This window comes from Lipotes vexillifer, unplaced genomic scaffold (genome assembly GCF_000442215.2).
Source record: "Lipotes vexillifer unplaced genomic scaffold, Lipotes_vexillifer_v1.1 scaffold1829, whole genome shotgun sequence".
NCBI lineage: Eukaryota > Metazoa > Chordata > Mammalia > Artiodactyla > Lipotidae > Lipotes > Lipotes vexillifer.
In genome coordinates, this window is record NW_006790200.1 from 803,612 (window position 1) to 811,473 (window position 7,862).

At 39.2% G+C, this 7,862-nt stretch overlaps 1 protein-coding gene across 2 annotated transcripts in view; it reads right to left on the reverse strand.

Annotated features, from left to right (window-relative positions):
- Nucleotides 1-7,862, reverse strand: part of AZIN1 (antizyme inhibitor 1) — a 32,512-nt gene that overhangs the window by 14,107 nt on the left and 10,543 nt on the right. The window contains exon 3 of one of the 2 annotated variants that reach the window (NM_001291788.1): nt 5,166-5,311. The exons of the other annotated variant lie outside the window; for it this stretch is intronic. The gene's annotated coding sequence lies outside the window, so the exon portion shown is untranslated. The remainder of the gene's footprint in view (nt 1-5,165; nt 5,312-7,862) is intronic. 2 annotated transcript variants of the gene reach the window in all.

Here is a 7,862-nt window from a genome sequence, read left to right on the forward strand (position 1 = left end):
TAAAATTAAGTCGCCAACTGCCAGAAATACAAAAATGCCATCATAATCTGAAACTAGGCATAAGCTAGGAACCTATTATACATCCTAAACCATTTATTTACTAAGAACTCTGATTTTAAAAAGGGCATCAGACTAAATCCAACCCCTCCCCAATCAAATAAAGTTTTCCCTCTTTCTCCAAATCACCCACTGTCCTCTGGAGCAGCACACACAATAAGTTTATGTTCTTTGCTGAATTCACTGGTCCTTACATTACTTTAGGCAAAGATTTATTTTAATATAAAGTCCATAAACAAAACAAGTCCTCTAGACAGGATGCTACTCATTGCCTGGGACTGATTTCTGGTTGCCACATTAACTATAACGGACATAGACCAGCTCTTGGCAACCTATTTTAAAACCTGCACAGCTTTTCCTACATCCTTGATTGCCCCCTTTCCTTTCCCCTCTCCATGCTCTATGCAAGAGTTCACCATGGGTGACGGCCCTTGTCCTAAAAATATACTCCATTTCAATGGTTCTCAAAAGTGTTGGCTTTCACGGAGCTAAGCCTGTGCGCCACAACTACTGAGCCTGTGCGCCACAACTACTGAGCCTGCGCTCTAGAGCCCACAAACTGCAACTACTGAAGCCCACGTGCCTAGAGCCCATGCTCCACAACAAAAGAAGCCACCGCAATGAGAAGCCCACACACCACAACAGAGTAGCTCCCGCTCGCCGCAACTAGAGAAAAGCCCACGTGCAGCAACAAAGACCCAATGCAGCCCAAAATAAATAAACAAATTAAAAAAAAAAGTGTCAGCTTTTTGGTTGTACCAAAACAAACTCATCAATAAGCCAGAGCATTAGTCAAATTTCATAAAATACAAGCAGTGTTTTTAAAATGACAATTTTATTTCCAAGAACTCAACTACATTCAGTTTAGCTGAGCAAATCTCTTAGATTATGATACCAGAAATGATTTAAATCTGTACCCAGAAAGTACACATTTTAGGCTTGAGGATACATGTTTATTTTAAGCAATGTAAGACCAGCTGGAACATCAATTTTAGAGGGATATTCAACTATGCACTAAAGCAACAGAACAGATAAAACCTACTCATTCAAAAAGATCAATTATTCTATTAATGATGAAAAATACTTAATCAAGATCTTTAGCCTAGTATTTCCACTCATGAGACTCTACGCAGTATTTACCTGGGAACCTTGAGTTATCAATTACTGACCATCACAGGCAACTACTACCAAATGTAAAGTCTAGCTTTTAAAGCCAGGACAAGATGAACCTCAATTTTCTACATCTAGTGTTTACAAGAAGGCTAATTTTCCTCTAACATCAGGATCCTAAACAGCTGCACAAACATCAGGCCCATTCAATCCAGTCTTACCTGCTGAATGCCCACATTCTTCAGAAATTTTTCTAGATTAAGTAAGGTTATGGTCATAGGGATAGGAAATTTTTTCCAACTATTTTCTTTCTTTTTTTTCCCTAAAAATACATATTTAATTCTCATAATATTATTCACAGAGTTCTTGGCAGAGATGAATTTTGAGGTTCATGTTGTCTCTCTTTCAGTCCCCAAAGCTCTGTTTTGAGTTCTCCAGGCTTTGGTGGAATTTCAGGTATTGTCAGGTCTGGCTGGTAGTACCGGTGCACCACCTCCGAGCCGGCGCACATGGCCAGGAGGCTGGCGGGGAACATTTTCAGGTAGGACGTCCAGGACACGCCCGCGGGCATCGTCGGCGGGCTCAAGCTGCATTGGCACTCAGAAGCAGGTCAGGGGACGGTTGAAGGGCGCTCTGGAGATGGAGCAGGCGGCCGCTCCAACTATTTTCAAACTATAAAATCTACAGGTTCAACTCTCACTGCCTGCTAAACTAGCTTAAATCTAAAAGCAGACATTTTTTATAGCAGTGTGCCAAGTACTTATACAATATTCTCTTAACCTTTAAAACCACTATGACAGGGACTTACCTGGTGGCGCAGTGGTTAAGAATCCGCCTGCCCATGCAGGGGACACAGGTTCGAAGCGTGGTCCGGGAAGATCCCACATGCCGCGGAGCAACTAAGCCCGCGCACCTAGAGCTTGTGCCCCGCAGCAAGAGAAGCCACCCCCACTGAGAAGCCCCCACTCGCCGCAACTCGCAACTCTCGAGAAAGCCTGCGCACAGCCTGCGCGCAGCAACGAAGCCCCAATCAGCCAAAAATAAATAAATGAATAAATAAATATTAAAAAAACCCCACTGTGACAGTATTATTCTGTTTTACAGATGAAGATACTGAGGCACAGAATTAGGCTAGCTCTAGAGATGGTGATGATCAAATTAACAGGCATACCTTGGAGGTTCAGTTCCAAACCACTGTAATAAAGTGAGTATTGCATTAAAGCGAGTCACACAAACTTTTCAGTTTCCCAGTTCCTATAAAAGTTATGCTTACACTATCCTCTAGTCTATTAAGTGTGAAAAAAAAACCCAAAACCCCACACACACCAGAAAAACACAAACAATGTATATACCTTAACTAAAAAATAATGCTGTTGGAAAAATGGCACCAATAGACTTGCTCAAAGCAAGGTCACCACAAACCTTTAGTCTGTGAAAAATGCAGTATTTGCCAAGCACAATAAAATGAGGTATGCCTGTCTGTTAAAAGGAAAACTCTGTCTCCCCAGCAGTCCCGTTCCTAGAAAACATGGGATCCCTCTTTTGGAAATCAAACACAACTCTCAGTCTCTTTGATAGACTAAATGACACCCCCATAATCAATTAACCATTTCTCAGACATATAAATTCCCATAGTTCTTAAACCTCTGTATAATAAAGTTTATTCACATGTGGTACCAAAACATCCTATCATGCCTTCTCATAGCCTTTCAAACCTTTTTTTATGACTAGTTTCTACATTTCAACCTTGCTCCTTCTATATCTTTTGTCTAAAACTCTCAGGTAAACTCTAAATTTGAATTTTTCCTTCTTTTCCATCCATCTTATCGACAGTTTACATGCAATAATGTACACCCACACTTTGACTAATGTATACACCATTGTAACCAGCACTACCATAAAGATAAATTTCTTCATGTCTTTTTTGTCCACCTCAGGCAACCATTTTTATCTGCTTTCTGTCACTACAGATTTTTGTGAAGTGGAATAATTTTAAACAGTAAAGGCCAAACTAAAATAGCTGACAAATAAATGTACTACCAACATGAATAAAGGTATGTTAAAGCATGCCCTGCTCTAAAGGAAAGACTGAGAGTACATTAGAGTGGCTATATTACCATCACTGAAATGGAACTCTGACTTCTGAAGTAACCATAGGGTTAGTTTACCAATCCTTAGCTTACTCACAAAAGGACTGTGACAGAAAAATAAAATAAAATTTGCTATATTGGCAGGACCTGACAAAAAGGATTTTGGGACCAACACACCTGAAACAACTAAGACAGATGTAAACGTAGTATTTTTTTACTTCCGTAATTATACCAAACACTGCAATAATAGTTGATTAAAACCAATACTAATAATGTCTATACATAAAAGATGGTAAATGCTGAGATAAGTGAACTCTATGTCGGTTTATCTTCTCAGATGCTCCCTAGGAAGGTCTTAAGATTTCCATAATTTCCTAGCCCAGAGTAGGTGCTGAGAAAAGATGGACAAAGGACAATTCTAAGAATGGGGAGTTCTGAAACTTAAGTGCTGTGGTGATGACAGGAAAGAACTCCCTGAAGTGTGTTGAAAAAGAGGTCCATCTTTCACATCCTTAAAAGGAGCCCAAAACCTTGATATACAAGTGACCCACATGTAAATGCAAAGTTCAACTGTCAGTTAAAAACTAAAAGCTATGCCCAGGAAAAACTAATTCCTCAAAAGAATCCACAAAACACAAAGACCTTCAGGAAAGAGGGTTTCTAACACATTTTGAGCCACAAACCCTGTGCTCAAATGAAATGTTCACTTGGAAGCCCAGTATTTCCAACAATTGAAAAGGCTTAAGTTGGTGGGTAAGCATAGACTGTTCTTGAGTCTTTCCTACACCCGATCTCACTGAAAGTCCTAAAAGCAGTTCATAACCATACCCTCAGAAGCCTATGCTTGCAATTTTCTTAACATGTGAGCAAAAATAAAGTTTCACTGTTGCAAAAAGGTTCATGTTCTACATTTCTGCTTTACAAGGCACTGAAGTAAAGAAATATTTGAGTCCAATGTTTTCAAGAGGCATTTAAAGTTACTTGGTGGTAATGTTAAACCAAAAATCTGACACACAGCATGTCCTAGGGAATCAGAATGAAAATAAGTGTGCATGTGTTGGGGGTGAGCAGAGTTTATACTGTATGCCAGATCCACCAAGTTAATCCACATCACAGGGAATTTCCAGGGATCTTTCCATTAAGAATGCAGACTCAGGGAATTCACCTGGTGGTCCAGTGGTTAGGACTCTGCACTTCCACTGTAGGGGGCCCATGTTCAATCCCTGGCTGGGGAACTAAGATCCTGCAAAGTGCTCCGGCCAAAAAAAAAGAATGCAGCAGACTCAAACCCAGATGATGCCAAACTTCCCCCATGTTCCAATCTAATCCTGGTTATAATTCTCAACAGACACTGCACCATTTTTTTTAATGGTGTATAAATCAGAAACAGGACTGATTTATTGGTTCCAAAATGTTATAGACCACTACAAACTACAGTCTAGTGTTGCTGAACATTGACTTATTTAAACTTAAAAGAGCAAATCCATTTTTAGTAAAAGCTCCCAAGTTTATTTTTATCAATAGACACTAAAATGTGCTCTCTACTCACAAGAGCCTTTGAGCTATTTTCACAAGCAAACACCTTAATATATGGTGAAAGAAAGCTCAGCTTATTTTACACTAATACAACTGCTGCAATCACAATACTATGTTTATAAACGAAATAATTTCCTCTTGGACATCATAGCTGGGAAGAAAAGAACATGTTTAACATTCCTTATTTACACCTTCATATTGGTGTTTTTTGATAATACATTTTTCAGGAAGAGCTGCCAAGGAAAGAAAAGGCTCCCAAGAACCACACACTGCTCCCTGGAGTCTTTCATGAGGTCTTGAGTCCTCATGTCATCGAGAGGGTAGCTCCAAGAGGAGTGGTTGCAGCAGCTGGGCACTTGCCTTGTTACACACCTGCTACAAAGGCTTCTACAGTTGATTGTACTTCAGAAGAAACTGATACATCTCTCAAATAATCACAAGATAATTCTGGCAGCAACAGCCCACTTGACACCAAGCTGGATGAATATGAGTCTTGGATTTCTGAAGTGAAGACCTCCCTGGAAGTAGAACAGGGAGAGCTGAAAGTTTGAGAGTACTGTTTCAGAGACACCTAAGCAGGAAACCCAACCTTAACACATGACCAGTTTTCTAAAAGGACTTTTACTCATTAAAAATGAGAACTTAAGATATTTTGAAATTTACACTACTACTATTATTCTGAAGAAGCCTAAGAGTATTTCTACCTTTATTATTATTTTTTTTTTTTTTACATCTTTATTGGAGTATAATTGCTTTACAATGGTGTGTTAGTTTCTGCTTTATAACAAAGTGAATCAGTTATACATATACATATATTCCCATATCTCTTCCCTCTTGCGTCTCCCTCCCTCCCACCCTCCCTATCCCACCCCTCCAGGCGGTCACAAAGCACCGAGCTGATCTCCCTGTGCTATGCGGCTGCTTCCCACTAGCTATCTACCTTACGTTTGGTAGTGTATATATGTCCATGCCTCTCTCTCGCTTTGTCACAGCTTACCCTTCCCCCTCCCCATATCCTCAAGTCCGTTCTCTAGTAGGTCTGTGTCTTTATTCCTGTCTTACCCCTAGGTTCTTCATGACATTTTTTTTCTTAAATTCCATATATATGTGTTAGCATATGGTATTTGTCTTTCTCTTTCTGACTTACTTCACTCTGTATGACAGACTCTAGGTCTATCCACCTCATTACAAATAGCTCGATTTCGTTTCTTTTTATGGCTGAGTAATATCCCATTGTATATATGTGCCACATCTTCTTTATCCATTCATCTGATGATGGGCACTTAGGTTGTTTCCATCTCCGGACTATTGTAAATAGAGCTGCAATGAACACTTTGGTACATGACTCTCCCTGAATTATGGCTTTCCCAGGGTACATGCCCAGCAGTGGGACTGCTGGGCCACATGGTAGTTCCACCTGTAGTTTTCTAATCTACCTTTATTATTACTTTTACATAGGCATTTGATGGCTTAGCACTCAGCTCACAGTTTTAAAAATAGACACAATGGGGGAAAAAGAAAAAGATAGACACAATGCTGTCAAAGTCACCTCTGCATTCTACATACCACAGAAAAATGTTACTTACCACAGAGAATACCTTTAGAAATAATCGGCCAGAAGGGATAACACTGGTACTACAACATGAGGTCTGGAGCAGGCCTCCAGGAAGGCAGTTCCAGGAAGCTATGTATCAGAACTGGTAGGTAGAAGTTCCAATAAATTGTGTGATCATAAGACCATATGAACTTTTGCCATGTTGGACCAAAAGTGACGGATAACAACAACAGCCTACACTGAGTACTTAGAATCATCAGGACAGAGGCTGCTTTAACTGACAGCAAGAGGAAAGCCAATAATGGCAATAAACACCCTTAAGTTTATTTTTCAGCTGATAAGGTTGAAAAAAACTAACTCTAGAGGAAGAACACTAAAGGTGACTGCTGAAGAATTATTTTTTAAAAAACAGACAAGAACAAGAATGAATAGGAAATACATAAAGGTGGGGGAATCCTAAAGGAAATGAGCCCAACAGGCTAAGTTTGAAATGCTTGGGTAAAGGCTGCCCAATGAAATGCCTCACATTAAACTCTAAAATACATCTAAATGAGAAAATGGAAATACAGGATTTTCATAGTAATATACTTTTGCAAGTGAAATTGACAAGATTAGCCTCTCTTAAAAAATGTGTCTTGACTATCTGATGTGAAGACTAAATTTCTTCTGGAGCAAGTATGTACCTGTACATAAGTGAAATATGTAAATCCCTATGGTAATTAAAATGTAACATTACAGATAACTATTATAATGCAACATGAATGGCAGCAAATACATAACCATATTATTTCAACCTTTCTAGTCTTCCTGGAAATAACCTTTTAAAAAAATGCACTTAACTACTATTTTGATTACCCTAGGGCAGATCTCATTGCCACCTCACCAAGAGGAAAATTTATTTTTATTATATAAAGCATGTGTCCATTACAATGACCGCAGTAAACACCAGGTTAAGGAAGACTGAATACCTCAGAAGCCCCTAAACATCTTTACCAGGTAGCAGTGGTTGCATCTCCTCTAGAATAAGCATGTTCAGACTTTTCCAATCATCATTCCCTTGTTATTTAATCTTTTTATTCCTCTATCTGCCCTCTAAAACATCGGCTTTACTGGTTTTGAACCATGAATGGAGTCACTGTTGTTTTCCTACTATGACGTCTTTTGCTCAACTTTATAATTTCAATTCCTTCACACAGATAGATGGGACTGTAGTCCCATCTATTAATTTTCATTGCTGTGTACTATTCTTTGTAGATGTACAACATTTATTTATCCAAAGAGGACCTATAGGTTGTCCCATTTTTTTGCTATATTGTTTATAAACACCATAATATAATTTCTTGCTGTTATTTATGTACCCAAGGGGAACACTGCTCAAGTTGTGGTCTGCAAACTAGCTGATCCACAAATGAAGAACCAAGCAGTGTGCTACAGTCTAGGGCCACATACCTGGGAGTGAAACTGCTATGTTATTAGTGAAAAATTGTTTTTAAGCCTTTTGCTCATTTCCCTAC